This window comes from Pleurodeles waltl, chromosome 5 (assembly GCF_031143425.1).
Source record: "Pleurodeles waltl isolate 20211129_DDA chromosome 5, aPleWal1.hap1.20221129, whole genome shotgun sequence".
Classification (NCBI taxonomy): Eukaryota; Metazoa; Chordata; class Amphibia; order Caudata; family Salamandridae; genus Pleurodeles; species Pleurodeles waltl.
In genome coordinates, this window is record NC_090444.1 from 1,290,569,522 (window position 1) to 1,290,597,418 (window position 27,897).

The window sequence follows — 27,897 nt, forward strand, 5'->3', positions numbered from 1 at the left end:
AGATATGTTATGGTAAAAACCGCTCAAGGGATAGAGACGTATTTGCTCCTTGAAATGCCAACTGATCAGTGCCGTTTTCTTACCTATTTTAGGTTTCAGTGTTTCAACCCCCTTTTTTTAAACTACGGACTTTTATCAGGCTAGGCCTGCACTTTTGTACCTTCAACTTTTAGCAACAGAGAAAATGTGTTTTTATGTATCTAAGGGCCATGTGTACGAAAGCTTTTTCCCATAGACACAGAATGGGTAAAATCCTTTGGTACATCTGGCCCTAAGCTTCTTATGAGGGTTCTTTATGCCGCTCATTAGAAATGATCTATTTGCATCTTTGAATGGTATTATGTACTTTAACGATGCTGTGCTTAACTGTATTTATGCTTCATGTTTTTTATAGTCTTGTAATATTTTATTTTTGTTTCTTGTGTGACTTTTATGGTATATATTGCTGAAATAAAGTTCATTTGTTTGATTGATTGACTATAACTCACCCCATTGCCATGCACGGCTAATTACTTCCAATATTACATCAAATACATAATTGATGACCACACTATGCATGGCATGGGCACGACTTGTAGTTACTTGAGGCCACAGGTTATAGTTACCTCCGATAACTATAACTGATGAATGTCAATGTTTTTGTTGGTTAAAGTAACTTCTTTTAGAACATAATAGGTGGCTCTAGTAATTCGATATGAAAAATGTGCGTTTAGGTCCATTTTATTGATTCTGATGGTAACGACATTTTTTAATGAATTTGTACCTGAAAAATGTTTTGAGTTTGGTTCACAGTATGCACCCCAATTGAAGTGGTTGTATAAAATACATCAACCGTTTTAAAACTTTTCTTGACCAGTAGGGCAATGGTTTTCAAACCTGCACATATAATATTTTTCACACATACATGAGAATTTTGAATCATGGTGTTGTTTTCAAGTGTTCGTTTCTGTTGTAGTACAGGGCCACTGCCTTAAAAGGTTCAGATATGTGTGTAAGAGCACAGCGTGCCTCTTGGGGGCAGGAAGTAACATGAGAAGTTGTCCTCGCCTTCCCTTCTTGTTCTCGTGCCTAGAAAACAGAATTTCGCATCTACTGTCAAAATCAGGCGGTTCCGGACCAGGGGAGGTGCTGCACTCAGACTATTTTCTTCGCAGGTATTTTTTTGTTCTTCAGGAAAAGACATAGAACCGTAAGAGCGTAAAGCAGTTTTGACCAGTCTGAATAAGAGATTTTGCTTTGGTTGTGTGAAAGGCAAAACGTAGAGGGAGCGCAGCGCGCGACTATTGTCTCCTCTCGTTTACTGCAGGAGGTATCATATAAGCACAATCAGAACCAACCTTGTGACCAGTCCATGACATGTTTTAGCAGGAGGGAAATAAAGCGAGTCTACAAGGGCACGCGCACTGATGTTGGAACGTGTTTTAGAGCCGCCATTCGCGAACGTAGTGCTTAGAGAAAATGCTAACTGGACCAATCCTTGAGCAATAATGAGTTTTACAAGTAGATAATGGGAGAGTATGTGGCGTAACAGCCATGGAACTGGGAAACCAGGTTTGGGTTTCGGTGTTGGCTCAACAGCATCCTGTGATTGTGTGCAAATCACTTAATCCCCATGACTGAATAGAACAATGAATGCGTAATGTAACGTGTGCTCACCTAAAGCGTTTCGGTACCTTCGGGTCAAGTTCGTGCTATATAAAACCGTAAAAACTTAAATAACAATGTCTGTAGTATGGTGGACCTGGACGAGGATGTATTCATTTTGCAAAGCCCCTCTTCACAATATGTACTATGTCCCCTCTGTTACTTTTTACAATCGGTGTTTATGTATCATTAACAACGATCATGTGGATAGCAGAGGATTATAAAAGGTACAAAAAAAATCCATGATAAATGCAGAGCTGTCAAACGTGTTCACGGGGACATTCAATATTGGGCACGTTTGGGAAAGCATGATTACTACCTACTTAAATAGACGCATACTTAGATTTTTAAAAGTGTTTACTGCTGGTGTGAGCCTGGATACTGGGGGTTCAAAGAAGATTCTAGTGGGTAGATCACTTTCTAGGAAAGTTTCCGGTGACAGGTTGCTGCCTAAGTGCTAATCAAAGCTGGGCTGAGACTCTAGATGCCTTGTTTACGAGTGAGTGTTTCTGAATGGCTGTTGAGAGACACTGGAATGGAGTGTTAAATTTGTGTGCCAGATTAGAGGGCAATCTGAGTTGTATGTTTTTACCAGATGAGTTTAGGGGACCTATCCCATATTTTTTCACCTGATGGCAGACGAGGGTGCGGGGGGATCGGGGAGGGTGAGAATCACCCAAGGTCTCTAATGACTGGTTCTCCCATCCACGATAAGTGTTTGTGTTGAGGACTTGTGTGGTAAGTTTCTCAGGGAAATTGCCCTCCCTTCCTAGGTTAACGTTTAGTACTAGGAAGGGTGTGGCTTATTGAATGCAGCAGCTATCCCAGTTTATCTACCCTTGGAAATATTAGTATGATTGCTGCCAGGAACCCATATGATAAAATGTTCAGGCTGGGTTTGGTAAATTACCCGACTGGGAATATTGTGAATAGATGAAAGGTACTTTGTGGGCATGTAAACAGTGTTTAGGTACACAGTCTGCTCCTCTCAAAAGGATATGTTGCTTTCCTTGGCATTGTGATCAAGTCACACACCATACATTAGCTCCATTTAGTGTGTGAGTGTGTAGAAGTGATAACGAAGGGGTAAACTCTTTGGTCTTCCTATATGTAAAATTCAGGAAATCCCCATGTTTACTCTAGTGCCATTTCCAGGCTTGAGGAATGAAATTAACTTTCCAATGGTAGACGCCATGTTTAGAAGACCTTGTTGTGCAGATTAGTCTCCAAAGCCAACAAGTCATTTATATACCTTATCAGTTACCTGAGTTGTACTTATTTCTGATAGTTTAATCCCCAAACGGGTTGTTTTATTCTGCACTAGCTGCGTGGAAGTCTTTCAATTTAAAGCTGAAAACACTGATAGTTGGAGCAAAATATCTGACCAGGCTCTCCTCGGTTCACTGAAATTGTGTTAGTGGTACCTATGCTATATTAAGAAGGGTTTATGTAATGATTATGCATTAAACATTCATGTCGTTTACGTTAGTGCAGGCCTTGGGTAGGTCTCCTTTGAGGGTAGACAATTGTTATTCACATGGAAGGGAGATGGAGATTGTATTGTTCAAAGGTTTTTATAAACCTGCACGGACCCAACCAAAAAGCAAGCAAATGTACAAATAAATAATAACATATAGTTAATACACATGTAATATTCTGCACTGAAACTAATTTTAAAGCAAAATGCTTGACTAAGTCAGCGTTTGAAAAGTGAAACCTAATGCAATGTTATTAGTTAGAGTAAATGTAAAAGGCGTCCCCTGGGCCCCTCGTTAAAATAACCACGGAGTGGTGATTCTGAAGTCAAGGGAAACAAACAGTTAACATAATGTATTGCACTTGTATTACTGACGCCCTTTTTCAGCAAGATCATTGTGGATGACAATCTTTAGAAGTTTACACTTACTGTGGCAATGAGAGGTCCAGATTACCATCCCATGTAGTCGAAAGGTAATATCTTTATTTAGAAAGTGCCCCTTTCTTTTCGATAGAACCTGGGGACAGGCTTAAGGTTAGGAAGCCACATATTGCAATAAGATGGAGGATTCACATACTGCTTCCTAGAAGAGTGGACCTCATTTATAAGATTCATATTGTCCTTGAGATCCTTTGTGAATTTCCATATGATTCTACACAGATCACACTCCCTGCTGGTCATTACCATATAACATTTGCATTTGGCTTTTTTCACACCTTCCGGCCATGATTTAAAAAATACCTCTGTTTATCACTTAGGGGATCATTACAACCCTGGCGGACGGTGTTAAAGCGGTGGTAAGACCGCCAACAGGCTGGCGGTCATACCTTGTGGTCATCTGCCGGTTCTCCGTTCCACCCGCCAGGGCGGAGACGACCACTGGGCTGGAGACCTGGGTCTCCAGCCCGGTGGCCGTCACTATACCGCCGGCAGTATTTTGGACCCGGCTTACTGCTGTGGATTTCCAGCGGTTTGAACCGCCATGAAATCCATGGCGGTAAGCACTATCAGTGCCAGGGAATTCCTTCCCTGGCACTGATAGGGGTCTCCCCCACCCCGACTCCCGCCCCTACACCCCCCACCACCCTTGCCACCCCCAAAGGTGGAAGGGCCCCCCTCCCCACCCCGACCCCCAACATCACATAACTCACACACACACCCGACACGCATGCAGGCACCACCAACACACACACTATCTTGCTCTGTGGAGTTAGCCACTATAAAGTGGCTCTGTGAAGTAATCACCTCTCATTTTAGGAAGAAGCTCAGGGCATGAGCATGTAATTTGCTTAATCTCCATCAGATGTTCTTCCTTCATCTTCCTCTGTCATTCCATTTTAAGACTTTTATAGTGCTTGATGGAATTTGAATATCTTGTGAAATTTTCCTCAAAATTAGGATCCCAATTTGCCGAGGAAACCCAGAGGGGGAGGCATGGACCGGATTTTAATAACTCAGAGAACTGCAGACCCATTACAAATGGGCATTTCCCGGTGAAACATATTGGAATGGCTTCATTACAGCACTTACTGCATAAGGACAACTCAAATAACCTTCAGAATGAATTCAGAGTTGATATCTGCCCTCATCATGGTGTCAAATCATATGTCACCACTACCTGGATCACATATTGCAGTTATTTGGTAATGGAAATGCTGCTATCATCCTTCAAAGTCTGACATACGTATTTAAAATGGTACACCCTCTCACCTTCCTCCATCATGTTTTTGAAACTTGTGTCAGGACAATGGCGAAGGTTGACCAGTTATGTTTCTCCTTCTCTCTTGACCTTAGTCTTCTCAAACTGCCCCCTACGAACTCACCATTGATATGGACTGGCACGATACCATTGCCACTTACTATTAAAGGGTAGACAGTATGGATTTTCGACCCTACCACCTCAGAATCCTGACTTCTGGCCATTCGGATTCAAAATTCATGATATTGATCACTGGTGTTTTTGTTTTTTACCATTGAAAGAAGGGACATCTGATGAAAACCCTCTCTTGAAATGTGTGACTAATTTCTACAACTAACAAAAATGATTTCCAAAAATACTCTTTATATTTCGCTATCGTTTCGCCTTCATGTATCTTGCCGTGCTACGGCAGGCGGGCTTGAAATAAGGATCACGACTATGACTGAGTTTAAGGGTTGAGAGTTTTTCGGGATATCACGTTTTCCACTACTCCCGCCAAATGTACACGCCATTCCTTTGATGCTCTGATACAAATGCCATGTGGTATTTCTCACTTCCTATCTCTTTCATGGCGCTCGAGTGGGAGGAATAAAACTATAATAATATGCTTTTCCTTTTATAGCATGTTTTATGCTAGTTTAAAATTAGAATGTAATAATTCTGCTTAATCCCTTTCAGCAGCTTTTCCGTGATTAAAAATAATAAATTGGCCTAGTTATTATGGGAGCGTTGGCTTTGATGCGTGGGTTTGTAACTTTAGGAACATTTAATAATTGGAGAGGAATTATGAGTTAACATCGTAACTCATCTTCAATGATTACATTTACAGTGGTCTTAACATATCACAGTATTACAGGGTCAGGCCTTCTCAGTGCTGGGAATGTTTGTTCAAGCATAACTTTTAAATCTCAGGAATGAAGCTAAGCAGACAGCACACAGAGGAATGTTGTTTTAATATTTTAATGACATGTATCCGTATTGGACTCTGACCTGAGTTCAGGGACGGGTGATTCTCAAATAGGCGGTGAACATACTGACAATGGTTTATCATTTTTCAACAACAACCATTTACAATATGCATGTATGTATGCCCGCACATACAAACTATACAATTTATATATCACATTTTAACATCACACCTCGTAAATACACTAAACCATTTTACCAAAAATATAATCTAACAACTCTTATAAGAGATCGATTCGTTTTATGATGTGCTTGTAAAACGTTTAAACATGTAATACAGTTGACCCGACTTAAATACAAAGCGCGCTCCAACGCTGAGGAAAGATTAAATACACTTTTCTTTACTACATCAATCTTTCATGTGCAATAAAATGTCCCCAAAATAGTTTATATGCAAAAATAAAACTGACAACTACAACATGAAATGTCCTAAAGTGGCTTGAAGGTGACATCACTGTTACCATGGATAAGGAACAGCAAATATCCCACACAGTGAGATATGAAATTCCCCCGCATCAGTAGCGAAAATGAACAATGTAGTTTAGGGAACAAGGCACAGAGTAATCTCACAGACATGGTTCTTTAACAAGGACTAGAACCTTTTCCCACCGAGGGTCTTCAAGGTCAATGAAGCAGTGCTGAACATGTTTGACGTGAGGACCTTGACGTTGGTGGTGTCTTTAATAGCTGCAAGTACTTGGCCACATTCATCAATAAGATTAGGTTGTCCACATATATTTTAGCTTGAGGCTCACAATTGTATTTCTAGCAGAGACTTTGAATGACTGACAATGTCTTCTCTGGCCTACCTTGTCTGAGGGCATGTGAAATGACAGTTTGCCACAACCCTTCAGAGACCTGTAACTGAGGCTAATCTCATTTGAAATTAACATAATAATTCCCGCTCTCCCTACTATTAGGTAGTAGGAAGGATTATAGGATAAATCGGGATGCCTAGGCAGCGAGGGTGTGTGCCAATTTTTCATCCACTGATTTGTGCTAGTAAGAGAGATGAGTTTATGCCCTTTATGTTTCCGACTTTGAAGTTCATGTACTTATCAAGAACTCTCTTTGACTCCACAAAGAGGTCATTTAGCCCGTGCTTCTTTCCTTTTTATTGACACAGAGCGGCCATGATTAAATTACACACTTCAGATTTAACTACGGAATTCCCTATACTACCTACATCCCATATTACAGAGTAGAAAGATAGAAAGACTCACTTTGCTAAAATTTCAGAAGAAACATATCATATACCCCCATCATTTTGCATGATACCACATTGCAAACATATTCCGGGGCCCCTCCATAGATGGATTTCATGTAGGGGGTGTCTGGTGGCAAGCATGACATCCACCACTTCAGACAGTAAATCAAATGCAATCAGTTGCTGCCACTCTACCTCCATGCATGGAATTGTAAGTTGTGGAAGTTTGGGAGGAGGGCCCTGCCCTGTTGCTGAGAAGGCGGTTTTTACCAAATAGAGGTATCCTGATTGGAGGACAGATACTTATGGTCAGACATTCCTAGTACCACACTCTTCTGGACCAATCTGGGGCAACTAGAATAACTTGGCCCAGTTGTTCTTGATCTTTTTCAGAACTTCGGTGAGGAGAGGTAGTGGTAGAAAGGTGTACAGAAGACCCTTGTTCCTTTCCAGCCAGAATGTGTTTCCTAACAACTGCTCTTGTGGATACTACCCACATGCAAATCTGTCAACACTGCGCATTGTCGATGGTGGTGAAAAGATCTAGCCAGGGCTTTTGCCTCTGGTCGAGTATGCCCTGTGTATCCTTGGAATGTAGACTCCACTTGTGGTCTGCCAGACAATCTCTGCTCAGTTTGTCCACTCTGGCATTCAGGGAACCTGCCAGGTGGTTGGAAACCAGGAGGATGTACTGTTGGTCCAGCCACCTACAAAGGAGAAGAGCCTCCTGGCACAGGCCCAGAACACCACTCCACCCTGCTTGTTCAAGTACCAAAATGCAGGTAGTATTGTTCCTGAGAATCTGCTCCTCTTTCCCCAGTTGACAACAAGGAAGCCTTTGGGGCCATGCAGAAGGCTCACAGCTCCAAAAGATTGATGTGGAGCTGACCCACTGGAGACCAAAGGGGTCTGATCCCCACCTCTTCCGGATGACCCAACCCCATCCCCGTAGCAATGCATCCATCACCACTATCATCTCTGGGTGGGGAAATTAGATTGGCCTGCCATAGGACAAATTATGATCAGTCAGAAGGGTGGCCTTGGGGCTGGGCCCGCTAGGATTTCAAGATCCACTGCAGGGCTCACATGTTCCTCTGGGTATAGTTGAAAAGGAGGATTCACAGGGTAAGAGGCCCAGAAGTCCCAAAACCGTCCTCACCAAGGATTGGTTGTCAAATACCACATTCATAGCTCTAATGTCCCAGACTCATTGTGGGGAAGGAAAAGCCTTGAATTCCATCATATCCAGGATCACCCCCAAAGAATGGAAGATTCTGTGAATGGATCAAGTGGGAGTTTGTCTAATTTATAATGTTAGGAGTTCGGCCATTGTCCGGTGGTGGGACATAACTTATTGTGGCAAGTCTGCCTTCAGCAGCCCATTGCTAAGGTGCACAAATTCAAGACTTTCCAACCTCTGAAGGTGGGCTGCGACTACCACCATTCACTTTTGTGAACACCAAAAGTGTAAGGTGAGGCCGAAGGGGAGCACAGCACACTGGAAATGTTCCTGGCCATGTTGAACCATAGGTAACGGTTGTGGGAGTGCCCGATGGGTGCATGAAAATACAGGTCCGCAAGCCCAAGGATACCAGGTTTAGGGCAGAATAGATCTGAGCTAATGTGAGTATTTTGAATTTGTCCTTCCATATGAAGGTTTTCAGGGGTCAGAAGTCCAAGATCAGCCTAAGGCTCTCCCTCATCTGGGATAAGGCAATAGTGGGGATAACAACCCCTCCCTTTCTATGATTTTGTTACCTTCCCTGTGGCACCATTGGAGAGCAGCAGCCTGTAGCAGGATGGATAGATGCTCTTCCAAAATGTATTCTGATGGGGAGGAGAGTAAAGGTACGGCACAGCTCTTTTGAACAATTTGCAAGACCCCTCTGTCGGATGTAATGGATCACCAACCTGGGCCTAAGTGCTAAATCCTGCCCCCAACTGCTTGGACATGAGTTTCTTAGGACAAACTAAAGTGATTGGTTAGCTTTGAAGCAGAGAAAGAGGAGTTGGAGGATTAGCCCCAAAAGGACTGAGCTGTCTGCTAAATCACTGGCTGGGAGGGGTGTTTGTGCTTATAGCACAGCCTTCTGGAATAGCTCCTGAATTTTCAGAACTGGTGGGTGTTAGAAATGGGGTTTCTGGTTGGCAAGAGTATGCACCTAAGTCAGGCAGAACCCACCCACTCTAGTCAGGGCGAGGGGGCTACACACCTAAGATAACCCCTGCTCACTCCCTTGGTAGCTTGGCATGAGCAGTCAGGCTTATCCCAGAGGCAATGTGTAAAGCGCTTGCTCAATGCACACAACACACATGACACAATAAATACACCAGAAAGGAAACACAACAACCAGCTTTATAAAAATAAACTATTGCATAAAACATTGTTCAACCAAACACGTCAGTAATACACTGCTACCCAAGCAGTTATCAGAAAATTACACAGTTGTTAGTACTCTGCAAAAGCCAGCAGTAGTTTTTTAAAACACATAGGTTACTGGTTATTCTGTAACACAAGCAGTAGTCATGTTGGAATTACCAACAAAAATATGTATAGAATGGAACATTCCCATATGGTAGGTCATAGTTAGCACCAAAAATAGACACACGTATCCTGAAAAGCACTTCTACATGAGTGAGTGCCCACAAAAGGGACATCTTCCCAGTATCTTAGTCATGTACACATTATCCACTCTCCCACTCGGATCATAGAGACCAGGGAACTATGTGTGTCACAAAACAAGGAGAAAACAATATATCTCAGGGTCATAACCTGCAGGGAAAACACTTCTACAAAAAAAACACAGCATAACTGTGCTTCTATCACAGGAAATGCAGCAACTGGGATATCTTCTGTCCACAGAGGAGTTCCTGCGCTGCTATTAGCAGTTATTTGGTAGATTGTGGCCACTGTACTGGGGCCAGGAGATCCTGCTCTCCTACTGTGTTAAATGTGGCGTCATCAGCTACCATGAGCCAGGTCATTACCCTCCATGAAGGTGGCCCCTCAAAGTATGCCACTAGGAGAGGGGGCACACACCTAAAGCTCACAAGGGTGGGGAGGCCTCTCCGGGTCCTCATCCTGTGGAGTAAATCCATGAGGCAGCCACCTGCAAACAGACAGCACATCTACCTCAACAAGGTGGCTGGTCTCCCTGGCTTTCCAGCGGAGAGGCCGCAGTGAGGGCAGCGCAGCATCTCCCAGGCTCTCCTTTGGGCTCCACTCTTCATCCCAGCTGGCAGGAATCTCTCCTCCCCTGCCTGGCTGATGTCCTTGGCTTCCTTCAGCTCCAGGCACCTCCAGAAGAGCTGACGTCCTCTCGTGATGCGGTTCGGGCCGCGGCGGTGTTCACACCCAAGTAGGTGCTGCTTCACCCGTGCTCAAGGAGAGGCTGCTTGCTCTTCTCCCCCTTTAGGGCGTGGGGGGGCACAACTACGGAGACACAGGGTGCTTCCTGGCAGCAGGGCAACAAACAGAAAAGCAATCCTGATGAGTCATTTGGGCCAACCTGCAGGTGCCAGACAGCAGGGCATCAACCTGAAGGGCAGTCCAGATGAGTCCTTGGAGATGAGTCCTTGGTGCAGTCCAGTAGCCCCTCCGACAGAGGTTCAGTCCCAGTTCAAAAAGTGCTCTAAAAATGTGAGGGAAGACCCCCTGTACTTATTTTGCCCAGTCTCCACAAAAGGGGGAGAAGGGATCCAACCAGTCTTAACTGGTTCTAGGAGTGTCCCCTCTCTCCTCCAGCACAGGCTTCAGACATCAGTGGGGGGTAAACAAGTCCTTTGTGTGAGGCCAGGGCACAGTCTTTACAAATGCAGGTGTGCTTTGCCTCCCCTTCTCTCAGCCCAGGAAGACCAATCATTATGCAGAAGCACCTTTGACACCTCAACCCTCCCTGTGCATAGGCTGAAATGTATGCACAGAGCCTAGCTGTCACTCTGTCCCAGATGTGCATTGGAGTCAAGCAGCAAAGCACCAGAAGTGGCATTTCTATAATGGTAATAAAAATCCACCTACACCAGTAAGCAGCATTTCTCACTACCATTACAACCATACCAAACATGCCTACTCTACCCCTCATAGATCAGACAATACCACCTAGACATAAGGTAGGGTATTTCCAATGCAATCATATGAGCAAGGCAGCACTCACAGCAGTGAGAAACCAAATAGGATGTTTGTCACTACAAGGTCAGGCCACGCGACTAGGCACGTCTTGCTTTTTACATACCCTGCCAATAGGGCTATCTAGGGCCTACTTTAGGGGTGACTGAGTAGTAAAAGGGGAGTTTCAGGCCTGGGAAGTGAATTTAGATGCCAGGTCCCTGTGGCACTAGCTGCAGGCTCACTAGTAGCATTTAATTTACAGGCCCTGGGTATTGGGATACCACTGTACAAGGTACTTGCAAGTAAATTAAATGTGCCAATCAGGTGCAAGCCAATCATACAAGGGAGAGCACATGCACTTTAGCACTGATCAGCAGTGGTAAAGTGCCCAGAGTCCTAACGTCAACAAAAAGGGCCAGAAAAAATAGGAGTAGGAAGGTAAAAAAGTTTGGGGAATGACCCTGTAAAAAGGGCCAGCTCCAACAGAGGGGAAATTACTTTGCAAGTGTCAATAACCCTATGGAATGTGTTGTAGCTCTTCTATCTTCAAAACATACACAGTGGAAGCTGCTTTCTCTCCAAAGAGGTGAGACTCGTCAAACAGGTGAGACTCATCCATTAGAGATGCCTGTACATCACTGGAAAATATGGTTAATCTTATCCATGCATGTGTATGTAGAATAACACTGCTACCAACAGCCCAACCAACTAGCGGAATCCATCCCTCTGCAGATGACGTACTTGGATGCACCCTGTCTGTCATGGGACGTGTGAGCCAAAGAGGCTCTAAGGTCCTTGAGGACCGATGGCAAGAATCATGTTGACCATGTCACAAAAGAGATTTGAATATTGGCCAAACAGGCAGAATTCATTTATGGATCTCATTGAAAGGCTGGCAGAGGAAAACATACATTATCCAAAGGTATCAATCCTTTTGGATTATCTATCCAGGGAATTGGTCAGAAATTAATTAGGATTCACCCTACTGGTTGGGTTCAGTACAATAAGACTTGGTGGGAAAAACTATGTTACCGAACACCGGCTTATGTCCTGGCCACTGCCTGCTAACTGGCAAGAACATTGTTTCAACTAGGTGGCCATCAGAGTATATGTGAGTGCATCATTAAATGGGAGCAAGGACTCAGATGTTGCTTGTCCAGGCCGCCAAACTTCTGTTATTTGTTTTAGACTCAGCGGAGTTCAGACAAAATCTAGTACTTTGGCTGCTCTACAAATCACCTCTGCGCTTTCTTCTGCTGGTGATCCTTGTGGTGATTCAAGCTGCCTCGGGGGAGATATCAAGCCGAATAACATTTTGAAAATCAGGGTGTAAGGCATCATCTGTATAATGAGGGGTAACTGTGAATATAGGGGCTGGACTGGAATTCTGTACCAGAATCAGTACAGGACCAGTTATGGGCCCAAAGTATCCCCTTTAGGTAACATGGCTAGGGATCCATTCGGTTTTAAAGTGACCAAGGGGCACACCAGATGGAGATGAAAGTGCACTATAGATTTGCAATGTGGCCTCTTTGGATACCTTTGTCTTCTGTTAAGCGGAGGATGGTTCAGGAAACTACTGCCACATAAAGACCAACTGACAAATCAGTTCTGTGGCCAGTGACCATGTGTATCAAAAGGATACCCCGGGTCCTAGCCCTACTGTTTATGAATCTCTTATCAGCCCCTTCTTCTTCCTGAGCCGTGCCCAGTCTCCTTTCCAGCTGCCTCTCCCTGAATCAAAGAGCACCCTATAAAGTGTACTGAAGAGCCTGGCTCTTCTTCCTCCAGTGTGTTTGTGTTCCACCCACCTCACAGGAATTCAACAATCTACAAGTTGTCTGGGGGGATTTCTCTACCTCCTAATGCTCCAGTGAGCCTGTTGACCTCACTCCAAATAAACAGGTAAGAAGTGTCTGTTCACTCCTACTGATCATTATGCTGCCACCACTGCACCTGTGCCACTTAACTCCCAAAAAAGGCAGCAGCCTTTCACTACAATGAGGGCAGTGCTCTGGGTACCCCTCCAGGTCCATGTAACAGGACTATTTCATGGCACACACACATAATCTGTGTTCGACCACAATAACAAAAATCAGCACCCGGGATCCAGACATTGTTGCAGTTGGGGCACTCAGTTCAAGGGTGTATGTCCTGTCACCACTGTTGGACCTGCCCCTCTCGCAGGGTCACTGCCAGACTTTTTGCCTTGTTCCTTCCCTTTTTGTTTTTGTTGGCCTTAGGACTCTGTGTACTGCACCGCTACTAGCCAGTGCTAAAATACTTGTTCTGTCTCCTTAAACATGGTAACATTGGCTTATACCCATGTGGATTACTTAATTTATGTATAAGTCACAGGTAAAGTGCACTACATGTGACCTCAGTCTGTAAATTAAATGCTACTAATGGGCCTGCAGCACTAGTTGTGGCACACACATAGGAAGCACTTTAAACATGTCTCAGGCCTGCCATTGTAAAGTCTATGTGTGCAGTTTTAAACCGCCATTTCAACCTGGCAAAACAAACCTTTTTCCAGGCCCAAGCCTTCTTTTTTAATATTTGTCAGCCTAAGGGTGGGCCCTGGACAGATCAGAGAGCAGGATGCAATGTACTTAAAAAGTAAGACATGTACCTTTAAGCTTTTCATGTCAGGTATTGAAAAACTCTTAAATGTGTTTTTTTACTATTGCAAGGCCTATCTCTCCTGTGGGATGACATTGGAGATGCCATATTACATTTTATAAGTGTCATTTCCAAATGGAATGAGATAACCAATTTCATGTTTGGTGCCATTGGAATTTGAGTGCAAAGCACTACTTAGTGGTGAAGTTGGGTTTTTGATCACAATTTGAAAAAATGCCACTTTTAGAAAGTTGCCATTTCTCTGCTCTTAGCCCTTTTGTGCCGATAGCCTGGTCTCGGCACAAAAGACCAGCCTGGTGACTAGGTGTAACTGACAGCCTTTGTGAATTCATCCCTGACAGTCACACAATAGAGGGATTAGGTGTGCCTGAGTGGGTCATCTGCTGGCAGGATGGGGGTGGATGGAGCTGAGCACAGCCCTACTTACAGCTGAATAGCCTGTGCTCTGTCTTCACACAAAGGCTCTAACAACCCTGCATTATAACTTCAGCCAGCTTTGTTTCAGGGCAGGGGAGGCAGGAAATTCCTTGCACTTCAAAGCTGCAATCGAGGAGCTTCTCACACTTGTCAGACGCAAGGCACCATGGTGGAAAAGAAGGGCCTCAGACACAAACCCTACAGTATACATCTGGGTCTGTTGGTACTCTGCCAGTAAGAAGGACTGCTGTGCTGCTACAAGGACTGATACTGTGCTGGACTGCTGCTCTAAAGCCTGGGGCTCCATGCTCTGCTGACCTGCTGCCCTCTTGCCTGGGGAAGAAGAACCTCGAACTGCAACTTAATATTGAAACCAGGGACCCAGAGTGACTCAACGGGCTAATCTGCTAGCATCTGGATCTGAGCCTTAGGGACATGAAAGGCTCCCCAAGCAGCTCCTGGACCAGCTGCAGTGAGTTCCTGATCCCCAAAGGGTGCGTCTCAGGTCCTGGCCCCTTGGTAAGACTCACAGGCTCTTGAAATCAAGCTTGTGGGCTCTTTTGCACGGGAACTGCACCACTAGCACCGAAATTTAGTGCAAGCCGTCACCAGCCCATCTATTTGCACAGCAAGCATCGATCACCCACAGAGGACTGCCAACGTGAATCTCCAGCCCACCCATCCGCAGTGCCCAGCTTGCTCTTTGCACCACGCCGACCACCACCCATGACACTCTCCTTGCTCCCTGCAGCCCTCTCCAATGCAAACGGGACCCTTGGCACAAAAAGTGAGAAGGTAAATATTAATCGCGCACCTGTGCTCCATTGTGGTCGGTCGAACTTTTGACCTTGATCTAGTCCAGCGTGACCATACATCCCCAGTTGGAGCTTTATGCTTTAAGACGTTATTTTTCACTTTATTTATTTCTTGCTTCATTTATTACATTCTGCTCTATTTTGTTATCTTGGTGTGGGGTCTTTTTGTATGGTGTTTTCACAGTTTTACAGTTTGAAGTGTTGCACAGATCCTTTCCACATTGCTTCCAAGTGAAGCCTGACTGGTGTGTGCTAAGCTACTAGGAGGTTGAGCACAGAATAATTTGGGGTTTGCTTGTGCGTTACTGTGACTAGGATTCTGGTTGCTGCTTGGACAGGGCTCACATCCCAATTACCAAGTAACCCAGTTTCTAGCAACCATGCAAGGGACATTTCCATCCCAACAGCTTCAAACAAAATGACTAATGGTTCTATGCATCTAATTTTGTTCCATGCAGTAGGCTTCATCTTTTAATCTTATTTCACTAGCCATTAAAGGATGGCAGGGGCCTCTTTCATATCTTTATTAAATGTTTTGAAGCAAACAATGAGCCTTTTCACAATATCCATGGCCAACATGACCAAAGTAATAGGCACAACAAATATAGGGGCATATTTATAATGCCCCTGAGCGACCTTGTGCCATATTTGCGTAATTTTTTTAATGCAAATGTGGCGTTAAAGTGGCATTTCTCATGAGCCATATTTACAAAGAGGCACAATGCAAGAATTGTGCCACTTTTTAGATCGTTGCACCACATTACGCCTTTGCCAGGCATAATGTATGCAAGGGTGGTGTTTCCACGTAGGGAGGCCCAGAAAAATGGCTCAGTGGAATTTACTAGACTTCACTGCTCCATTTTTAGTGTCATTATTAACGCCTGCCTAAGGCAGGTGTTAAGATGATGCTCCCATTGAAAACAATGGGCCTCCCTGTGCTTTGCTGAATTAGCACCATAATTTATGGCGCTAATCCAGCAAAGTGCCACATTTGCGCCATGAATTATGACTCTAATGTGGACCCGACCGCCATGGTGCACTGTATTGTAAATACAGGGCACACATGGTGTTGGCAGGGGTATGCAATGGGGTGATAGAAAAGTGACATATCATGACTGATGCGCCACTTTTACATAAATATGCCCCATAGGCACCTTGACAACAGTGGTCAGATATACAAACAAACAACAGTGCAGATCAATGAGCAGCAGTGGAGTACAATCAGCACAACATCACATGCTATGCATAGAAGTGCAATAAAATCACATGAGAGAAATGGAAACATCACATATCTTTACCAAGACATCATGTGTAAACAGGAATATGAGATCAGTGAAAGAAATGGGAGGCAGAGATTACGACTGACAGCAAGATTACATGACCAATGCACTAATGTACTTCAGTCCAGCCACAGCACCGAATAAAGATCATATGAGAGAAGTGGTCGGGGTGACCTGCACAGGGAGACAAAGGCAGATGAGGGGGGGAATGCCGCAAGCATGGCAGTGGTCACTCTGGCCTCATCATCTGCCTGGCATTGTCCTCACGTGTTGAAATCCAGAAAGGGAGAGCACATCTTTAGATAGACTTCCACTTCCATTCTACTGTATAGATAAACAACTCATGTTAGGGTGTTTGTACATCTAAACCACCCACTTGTCATTAGTGGGCATGTGTGATGGCCACTAGTGGCGCAGGATGCAGAACCTAGCTGCGGTTACCACCGTGGGGTGCAGGCACCATTCATAGGTATTTAGAGAAGGAAAAACAGTTACTTTGTGGAACATGATCAGCTGTTGTGATAGAGGAAGCTGTATTTTGAAATGTATTCCCTATCATAGTCCCAGCACAAGTGGGCAGTCAAGGAGAATGTGGGTAATATCGTAATCCTCTTGGTTACATGTCCAGCACTTTGAATAGGGCTGCAGGCTAGCTGCATTCAATTTTTTAAAGTCTATTATCAGCCTAGCACGCAGTCTGATTTTCGGCACATTAGGCCTGCCGCAGGACGTGTGTCTGCCCACAGCATCCATTTCTTGCGCAGCAGTGAGGTCAGACGGCACAGGGTTGGGCAGCAGATCTTGCCGCGGTCACAGCATGCTCTGTTTTTGAATCACGGGTGGCCCCCGCGATGCATATATAATACTTATCTGTTTTCTTGGTTTTCGGCTGTCCTTCCTTTTGGACATGGGGGCCACGCTTTCCTTGTCCCACGATGCTTGTTTATCCCAGCATGCACTGTTCTTTCCTTTTACTAGTTCCTTTCTAAGTTGGCATTTCTCCTATTTCGTCCTGTGACATTTTCCCAATTTAATATGGTGCTTTTCCTTTTTCCTGTTTGTTCACTTCCTGTTTCCTGGTACATAAGGGGCTTGAGTTTCTTTCTTCTTTGCGTTGCAGCACTCCTGGTTGGTGGTGGTCCTCACTCCTGTTTGTTCCTTCTGTGGATCGTTCCTGCCTGACTTTTCCTGCATCTTCCTGATGTTCTAGTTCTTGGAGTCCTGAGTTCTGCTGTGCCTTTTCTGATTCTCTGGAGCTCCTTCCTGGAGGTTTGTTCCCTGTGGATTTTTCCTCTGGAGCTCCTACTGGAGGGCAGAGACTGCTTTGACTTCCATCTTGCCAGCAGCACTGTGGCTACCAGAAGGGGTCGCTCCTATCTTGGCCAGACCAGGATGTGCAAGATCCGAAGCCGTACTCCACCTACATCTGACAGAGGCAGTAAGAGTAAGGTGAATTGTGACACTGTAAGGTTCAAGGTGACACACTGAGTTTACCCCATGGGTAGTGTTGTAATTGAACATAACTCTATTTCCGAAGGGCGTGCAGTTGAAATTAATCCAGCAGAGCATCAAAGGATTTAATATTGCCCTGTCAGATAAGTTGTCTAGGGTTTGAATGCCTGCCAACTTCCATGGGTTCAATGTACGATATTTCCACCCACACAGATAGCAGTATTGTGCCAGATGGGTGAGTGTTTACGTAGTTTGGAATCTAACTGTAATAGATTTTGAGGGCATAGACAGGATTTCACCATGGTTTGTTCCAATGAATTGGATGTCAAGGAGGAGGGGGTAGCATTTTTGCAGAGTAATTGAAGTCCCTATCTGCCAGAGGTGATATTGCGCTCGATGTTAACCCAGAAAGGAACATCCATGCCCTGTCAGATGCATCAAGGTCAATTGCGATAATTGCAAGGCTTTGCAATAATGTATAGTGCTAGGAAGACTAAGGCTGCCTTTTCACCTATGAATCATGAACTTGGAATTCTTCAATCTTGAACATGTATCACCCCAGATAAAGGTCTAGATATCCTTATCAATGTTCTGTAATATTGATAAATTTACCAGGAGTAGTAGCATGCTGAGACAATATGTGCACCTTGGTACTATCACCATTTTCATTACCTACATTCTACCCCACAAGGACAAGCGTAGATGTCCCATTTTGCATAATACAGCCTGGCTTGAAAAGAAGAGGTTCAATATTAACAGGGGCCATCAGCACTAGTCCTCGGGTGAGGTATGCCTCCAGATAATGATGTCCGTCCGGTTTCCACTAGGGCTAATTCTAAGTTAGCCAACAGTAGGAAAGGTTTCAGGGTTTGATGTCTGCTACGTTAAGGTTCCTTCCATGCATAAAATTGCATTCCTCCTTATTAGCATCACTAAATATAAATTCACTTCTTAGGTTGTTGTAGCTACTATGATTTTTGTGCTGCAGCTTTTACTTCTCACATGCCCATAAAACCAGATGACAGCCTCTCACAGTGTTCACAGTGAGCAGGGTTGTTCAAGAGGTCTCCTATACCTAACTCTTGTAATTCCATTCTAATCATGTGGGCCAGATTATAATAGGTAATTTTCAATGAGGTACTATTTCCCATCGTAAGGCACATTGTGACACTGTGTTGTTTTGCTCCATTTCTTTTTCTAGTCAGTCTATGCTGTTGTTTTGCAGAAACAGCAAAGTTTGTATAACTTTTCTAAACTTCCTTAAAAATGAAAAATCTGTTGAGCGTCATTTAATATGACGTCCTTCTGTTTCCGGCTGCAGTCTTTCTCAGTTTTTGAAAAAGAGCAGGGAGAAGCAAGGCAGAACAAGGGCTGTATAGCAGAGGGTGCCCCAGGGGCGCAACAGTCTTGTGCACTTTGTATGCCCCCTATGCACTTTGGATTTACAGAAGGGGCTGCAGATGCTTGTGCAGCCCCTCTGTAATACAGATAGGGCTGGCACATGTGTAGCACCAGCACTATCATTAGAGGGTGTTCCCTCACAAGGATGAGAGTGTGGCTCCATACAAATGAGGAAATCATTTTGCCTCTGTGCCGACACTGTATTGTAGACATGGGCACAGAGGCAAACATGCCTTTAAGAGGTGCACTTAAAGTTGCCACAAAAAGGTGGAGCACTATCAGTGTGCATCCTAAAGGCAGACATCTGAAGGGGATTCCATGGACACCTCCAGACATCCCCTTGCAGGCGGGTGCAGCCACACACTGCACCTGCCTGCTGGAGGATCTTTCTCCCCTCTTGAAAGTGCAGGGAGATTTCCATCGGCACCTTAAAACACGGAGTGTCTTTGAAGCAGCTGCTCTGTATTTCACTCGAGTGTGTTACCCACATCAGCACGAGTTCACTGCTGCCCTGTGGGCAGCGCATTAACCATAATGGACACACTTTTCATGATTGTGCACTGCGCACCTGTTTTACTATGCACTGTGTTTAACAGTGGAGGTTCCTCATTTAGGGCAGAGGAGCGTCGCCTCACCTGCTGCCAGTGCAGCAGAAAACATATAAATAAAATGGTTCTTACTATTTTATTTTAAAGCGCCGCTGCTGGTGCATCCCAAGTGAGAAAGCAGGGCCAGGGGCATTCCTGCTGATTGGCATCAGGGACCAGTGCTTTAAATGGGCCGGTACTGTCCGGTACTGAGTACCGGCACTTTTTTATTTTGAGAGGGAGAGTACCGGCACATCTCAAGAAAAACGTAATACTTTTAATTGGAGAGTACCGGCACTTCTCGGAAACAAGCAGGTACTCTGGCACAGAGTACCTGCACTTTAATTTTTCCATTTCAAGCACTGGGGATGACTCCTCACCTAAAGATCAAAGTGTGCATTTCGAATTGGCCAGCCATCTTGCAATGGCCAGCCCGACATGCATGTTTCAGTCTGCAGTAACCTGAGCTATTTAAAGTGGGGTGGATTGCAGCCAACACAGGCCCCCAGTCTCTAAAGGAGTGCTGGGTTAGGCCTCTCTTACCAATCCTGGAGCAACTTTCATGCTCATTACTACCAGAAACAGCTTGAGAGCTGCTCCAGGATTGGTTGTTGTAAGGAAAAGGAAAGTCAACCACGGCCACCAGGTTCTTCACTGCTGTCGGAATGGGTTCACTTGATCAAAATAAGACACCGGACCGAGGCAGTATCTAAATAAAACAAGTAAGAACAGAATTGATATTCCCCTGCATATTTGGTCCCACATGTTACCACCAAAATAGAAAACAATTCACTTAGGTGAATTAAATCTATGGTGAACTTCTGCACAATAGCAGGTAAACCGAGAGTGCAATGTGTAGTTGTTTCCTTTGAAGACTCAGCAAAAATGGACATATCCATAGAAAACGTGCCAATGAATGAAGTCAATATCCACAGCCCTTAAAGTATTTGCACAATGTCTCCCTTTATGGCATATCTTAAGAGTTAAATTCCGACTTCTGGCACTGTTCTTCCGAGAAACCTGGCTGAAAGATGGCAATACTCCAATCACAATGAAGCAACAGCACTGCAGATGAGGTGTTTACACATTGGAATGTGAGGGGGACTGCTTTATATACTTTGAATCTATCCGGATGCAAGCAGTAATTAGGGTTCCATTATTATCGACCAAGCACACTGACAATTACCAGACATGCACATAAATATTAAAACAGTTACATTTGCTATACGCTGCAACATACACTTTTCGGCACTTTATCCAGATACCACTTTGGTAAGGGCTTAAATGTAACAACTTTAATAACTTTTTGTAATGGTTAGGGAGTGACACTTTGCTTTAGAGCAAATAGCTGAAACCCAGACACCACTTTGGAATGAAAGCTACTTTCCAAGCTCCAAAAATGCTTGAGTAAACAGACTGAAGTGTTCAGAAACTGATTATCGCATTTTTCAACATCAAAGTAGAAAAGTAAATTTCACAAGGTTTACATACTTGCCACAAGAAGATAAATTTCACACACGTTTTACAACCTTCGTAACCAAGAAGAATAAATAACATGAATCTAATACAGCACAATTAGCCGAGTTTTTCTTTTTAGGAAATAGGAGGATTTCACACGATACCCTATGCAATTCATCTTTAATTAAGGAGCCCACGGAGATTATTTTACCTGGCATGAGTGAGCATATTGTCTCCATGAAGTCGTTTTGCCATGTAGTAAATTGTATTAAAATGTTGTTGCATTTATATTGTGCTTAATGTACCTGACGAGGTGTTGAAGTGTTTTACGCAAAAACTGCATGCTGCCCTGGAACCAAAGGTTAGTGGTTAATCTGCTAGTTATTAGTTACTGTTGGCTGGTGGACTTAGAGCCAGATGTATGGACATCAAGAATAGCGATTTCCATATACTGATTTTTTCTGAATCGCTATTTGGTATTCGCTATTCTTAATTTATGAAACTTTTATTTTTTAATTAGCCATTCCTACTAGGACGCAAGGTAACTTACCTCATGAACATTAATGAGTTAGGTCACAATTTGTGACTCATTATGAATGACAGCCATCATAGGAATGGTGGCCTGCCGAGGTCAACAGACCACAATGTACGTGATTGCTTTTAAGTAAAGCATTCTTTTTTTTAATGCAAGTTGTTTCCCTTAAAGGAAAATGGGATATTTAAAAATAAAAATAATAAGTGTAACTTTCATTTTTGAATAGTAGACAGTGGTCCAAGGGACCACTGCCTCCTCTTAGAAATATTTTCTTAACATTCTCCAATGGGAGGGATGACTTGGGGTCCCCTTCCTGTTTGCGATTGTCTTACCACCTTCTTTGAGCAGGTGGAAAAGTATTACTGTTTTATAACCAGAATTTGGTCACAAAATATTAATAAAATTCATAAAGAATCAGTGTTTGGCGGGATGCCCTGAACACATGCCTTTCAAATAGTGATTACTTATGATTTCCTAAACCCATTTAGGGGTTTGGTAACATTTTACAGTATTTCTAAAAATGGATTTAGTACATTTGTTCAGGGCTTTTAGCGGTCGCAAATCCTGTGATTTAGCGAATCACAGACTTTGGAAACACTATATAGCTTTGTGCATCTGGCCCTTAATCTTGTGCTCTCAAGGAAACTCTACCATGTTTAATTCATTTCCTTTGTAGCAGATTCAATTAATAGCAGTTAATTGGGTGCAATGTGAGTTTATGGACTTTCTAAGAGGCACCACACAGCACCAAGAGGCTCATCTGTCTTAGTATATGTGCACCATTCAGTAATGTCTAACAGGTAGTCCTATCAGAAAGCTCCTGAAAGTGGTGCATACATGGGTTTGTTTATATCTTCAGTTTTCTATAGCACCAGACAAGCCCGAAAGAGCATCAGGGCCCTTACACATAGACACATCCAACAGCGCATTCAGGATGATTCCATTCCTAACTTACCTCAGTCGACTAATCAACAAATACAACTTATTCATTGCCCACAGGTTAACAATCCCACCAACCCTCGTTTAAAATGTATACTAAATGACTGCCAAACGCCCTAGCTAAGAGATGACTCATGGTACATTGCTTCAGTGATGACAAACTGATGATCATGCAAGTCAGTATGACCCTGCTACTAATGCAGCCTCTGAGGGCAAGCTTTCTCAGACTAACAAGTATGCACAACATCTGACTCCATTGGAAGCCTTTTAAATATAAATTGTTCTTAATTCTCTTTAAACGTACCTGCAACCTTGTCATGGAACGTAGCCTCCACCAAATAAGTTAATTTCATCCTGAAGTGTGTTCACAAAAAAAACATACTCATTGGATTAAGTTTAATTGTTCATTTTTTTCCACATGTTGAGCTCTAACGTTTTAAGTAGGTAATATCCAAAGATACAGATATGCAATTATAGTCAATCAACAGTTCCTTGTTAATAAAAATAAATAATTATAATGAAGAGTTAAGACAGTATTCTCTAAAACAATCAATTCATACAATGACAAAATTATTAACATGTGTAAAAAAGACCGCGTGAATCAGTTAAATAGGTTGAAAGTAGTGCCTCTCTAAATTAACAAATTACACAGCACTTTCAAATTTCATCAGCAATGTTTCTATATCCTACTATGTTTAACTACCTGATTCATTTTTTTCGTTTGCATAAGTCAGTACAAGGAAAGTTAACTGAGTTACTCTTAATTGCCATTGTACAAAGTCACCTAATTTTCCTTCCAATACTTCAAAATAAGCGAGCGGGCAACTAACATATCAATAAAAACTAACTTTTGCTGCATCCCAGCGAGAGAAAAATATAACTCTTTATTAAACCAAACATATTTGTAAAAACTGCTGTTGGACATGGTCTGTTCAAGAGATGGACTTTAAAGAAGAATAGCTTGTTCCAGAATGTATAAAAAAAAGGACAAATGGCTATAACATGTTGCCAGTTCCCATCCTCCTTTTTATGAGATCTAATACCGCATTTTGGGGGAGACTGAAAGAATTTAGCTATAACTTTTGGAGTGTAATAAAGAAGCCACTAAGCAAAAAACTAAAACTTCCTATATCTGGCCCCTCCGAATAATCTATAGCTATAGTGGGGTTGCTCCTACCATGAGTGACTAAATGACCATTTATTTTTCAACTCTCTGTATGTGATTGCCAACCCCACTAAAATTGTATATAAACAACATACAAAAGAGTATTGTTCAACCAGGGTATAATGTCTAGGACAGCTGCATATTGATAATGCGAAAGATGTTCATATCCATGCATATTCATGCTCTTCATCTAATTGCAAATATCAAAATTTTAAGCAAGGGCAACCATTATGCCAATTAAAACAGCATTATAAGGTATCGATTTTCTCAAAAAACTTCTTAGCTACCTTAATAGGAACATTGTGCAATAAAAAATATACAATGGTAGAATAGACGTCTTCACCAGAGCTACTTTTCCAATAATGGACAAAGGCAAAAATCTCCATATAATAAATATGATTTGAACTTTAATTAAAGTTGTGAAAAATTGGGTCGTTAGTTGAGTGGGGTGTTAACCCTACTCAAGCAGCACCAACAACCCCTGTCATGGTTAAGCACAAAAGTTATTGATTTAAACTATGTTTACCCCTCTGGTAGCTTGGCACAAAAGTATTCAGGTTTAACTTAGAGGCAATTTTGAAAAAAACATTTGACACCAAAACAACAATAATCCAATCAGTAGAACCAGGGCTATACAATTTTTAAGATTGTGAAAAAATAGTGCCTGAAGAACAAAGCTACAACTGTGGTAATCTGGGACAAAGCCACACATTCAAGCAGACCATGAGGGAGTGTAGGCCAGATATATGAGGAAAGTTATTCCAGCTAAACAAAATACATGAAATCTAGTTGCAGAGCGTGGCGAAGTTCCATGTTGAGGATGCATTATGCAACATCAGTTATGAGGAGCTGTGGGCTGCGATGAGAGGTCCTGCTTTAAGGATGTGTTATGCAGCGCTGGTTTGAGGAGCTGCGGACTGCTATGCAAGTTCTTGCGTCAGTGATTCATCACACAGCTGCGGTTCCGATGTGGAGCTCCAAGGTGATGCATTGCACTGCAGGGGATCTGCTAGGACTACAGGTGGGCTGGCAGAGCACCTTCAGGCCCACTTCCAGGGTTCCTAGACAGGGGTGGCACCACTGGAGGGTATATGACCCACAGCAGGCAAAGTCCAAGTGCAAGGATCTAGAAAGGTGGAGCCTTTTCTGTCCCTGAGGATTTGATCAGGAGGCCATCCAACTAACCCTTGGAGTCACTGTGATGGTCATGGGTCCACCAATCAATCGCAGTATTTATTTATTGAAAAGTGAATTTAAGAATTTAAGAGTTTTTCACTACCAGGACATGTAAAACTTAGAATATTTTGATGCATTCCCAGATTTATTATGAGTTGTAGACTTGGGTATGTGTCAAAATGCTACGCTTTCCCAGGAGCGAGTCAAAATATCTTAATTTCGCCTTGTTTTCTTGTTTCTAGCACCCATAGATAGAGAAAGAGCCTCAAAGAATTGTTTGGGTGCAGGAAGGTATCCATTCCTACAAAAAAACAACTCTGCAAGGGTGCCTGTGTTGGCACTAGGCAGCCAAAAGTGCTCCAACTCAAGGAGAGAGCAGGAATGCACCATATCTTGAAACATATGGTGCATTCCTGCCCTCTCCCTTTCATGCAGCACAGAAAGGTGTCTTGCTGCATTGCCTGAAAAAATTAGAAATATTGCCCTTAATTTGTAATTACTATTTTTTTTAAACTCTTTTTTTCCCTGCAGAAGTATTTCGTTTAATGGCAGAGGTTTTAAAATGCAATAGGGCGTATACAAGAGCCATGGCACACTCAGGTACCAACATACTACAAATATGGGTCAAAAGGCAACTTTTTTGATGTGAGTCAACTGGAAAGTATTCTCTCAAAGTGTGTATTTCCTCAATTAGTTGTTTGTAGAAACCCTACACCTCCACACAAATGACCACAGAGACAAGAGACAAGAGAAAATCAAGAATATACATAAACTTGCTCAAGTCATGCTAAAGGGGATTTGTACATTCAATGAAAATACATAGCAGTTTTGATCACAACATCTTTGGCCAGATAGTTGGACAGATCACAGTCAGTTTGAACCATTATAATAAAGTGTAATAAGTTCTCCATGATGTAAAGGGTGCATGCAAACTTAAAGATGTGATGATTGGTAATCCCAGCCAGGAAAAAGAAAACAATTCTTTGAGTGATTACAGCTAATACACTAAACTTGAGTGTAAATTGAAGTACTTCTGTTTGTCAAAAATGTGAACTCTTCTGAATGAAAATTGAAATTAAATGAATTTCTAGAAAGTCAGTATAAAGAAACACAGAATTGAAGTCAAGTCATTTTTATACTACTATGTCACTTTAGTTTTCTTCCCTAACTAAACATTTGACTTAGGTGTATTTATTCAATGTATTTAGGTGCAGGTAGCCATTTCAAAATTTGACTTGTGATCTCTTCTTTCCCAGAAAACTGTTGGTTGTATATTCAGGCTAGACCACATCTCTCGACTACAAATGTAACTTGAATAGCAGAGAGGGGAGCTATCCATAGCCATTAATGGGTTGGCTTCTCCACGGCATTCAATATTTCTTTTGTTGGATGGAAATCCAACCACTGTATCCATTAACAAACGTGACCCAGTTAGAACAATATTTTATGGATTAAGAAGCTCATACAGTGACCAACATGACATGTTGCTTTATAAAGTAATTCTTTTACATAACGTGGGTTATGGGCAAATTAGGATACATTTTCTTTGAAATAATATCTAGGATTGATTTGGAGAGGCATAATAAGACGTTAACTTCAGTGATATTGTAGCATTATGCTCATCTTTCGAAATGGGTTCCACATTCCTCTCTCTTGCAGTGTTGCTTCCCCCAACCACACCCTCCATGTTGCTTCAATCTCCCACCCTCAACATTGTTTCTACCCCTATTTTGCTTTCCTCCTGTATTGCTTCGTTCCCCACCTGTACCTGCTGTGTTACTTCCCTTGACCCGCTATAAAAAAGAAAAAAAATATTTCTCAATAAGTTTTTTCATTTTTTAATTTACCAATCAAACTCAGATTGGCAACTAAAAAGACAAAAAAGCACCTGCTTTATTTTGTAGGAGTGTGCAAGTGTATTGCACGCATCCACAAAATGAGGCAGAGCCTTTTTTTGGTTAATCTTTAGTCATGCTGCACAGCATCAGGAATGCTGTACAGCATTGCTAAAAATCATAGGCAAGACCTACTGGCTTTGACACCTATTGACTTTGCCAATGCATGTTTGTATTATCTTTTGCATTAGGTAGCTTGGTTACTCATGAAAACTTTATGGCAAGACAGGATGCCTTTTTCTGAAAGTTTGTGCTGGATTATGGTATGTGTGTTAAAATAAACCAGTATTTAAAATATTAAATAAATATATGTGAGTGAGTATAGCAATTGTGATTGTTCATAGCAATCTGATTGTTCATAGATAACACATATTCATGTTTAGTGGTTCCTGCAAAGGCTTGCAATGTTAATGCTAAGACACTCTAAGACTTGTGAGTCTCTTCTGCAGGTACATCCTAAGGATTTTAGGGGCCTCGGGCTAGCATAATTTGAGGCCCCCTGGCCAGTGCATCTCTGAATTTATTATACATTTTCAACTCACTCACAACCTCTGCAACTATGGTGGGATCATTGAAAACCCTCTTCTTTGGACAGCCTATCTGAGCACAACCCTGCAACAACCAGTCTTGCGCTGGCTGACCAGCACCAGAGAAGCAGGATGACTAGTAGTGTGAACAAGCCCACTGCATGTGGTGCAGTTGACTGGTGTCTCTTCTTTTGTGGTTGTACATATGGAGGATTCATTTTTGTGTAATGCACTCCAGTCCCTCCAGTGCGAGGAAGAGGGATTTCAGTTGGCACTATGTTGTGACTGTAGCGGCCCAACAGCAGCTCCAAATAGAAGCTGCTGTCAAGAAGGGAGACTCTTATGCTGCTCTGAACTGCACATTGGCATGTGTCCTACCCTGGGTCCATACTTCAGTGCAGGCAGTCTCCATCTGGACTATGCCAGATGCCTTACTCTTGCCGGCATAGGGTCTGACCAAGCCTTGCGCTTGACCTTGTAGGCTCTCTGCTGGTTTTACCTGGAAT

At 42.9% G+C, this 27,897-nt stretch overlaps 1 protein-coding gene across 2 annotated transcripts in view; it reads left to right on the top strand.

Annotated features, from left to right (window-relative positions):
• The first annotated feature begins 1,075 nt into the window (after positions 1-1,075).
• The window catches only part of FHL5 (four and a half LIM domains 5), a 176,606-nt gene continuing 149,784 nt past the window's right edge, over positions 1,076-27,897 (top strand). Inside the window, exons 1-2 of one of the 2 annotated variants that reach the window (XM_069235526.1) lie at positions 1,082-1,154; positions 17,377-17,705. The gene's annotated coding sequence lies outside the window, so the exon portion shown is untranslated. Of the gene's footprint in view, positions 1,155-17,376; positions 17,706-27,897 lie in introns of both variants that reach the window. The other variant, XM_069235527.1, reaches the window with a different exon arrangement.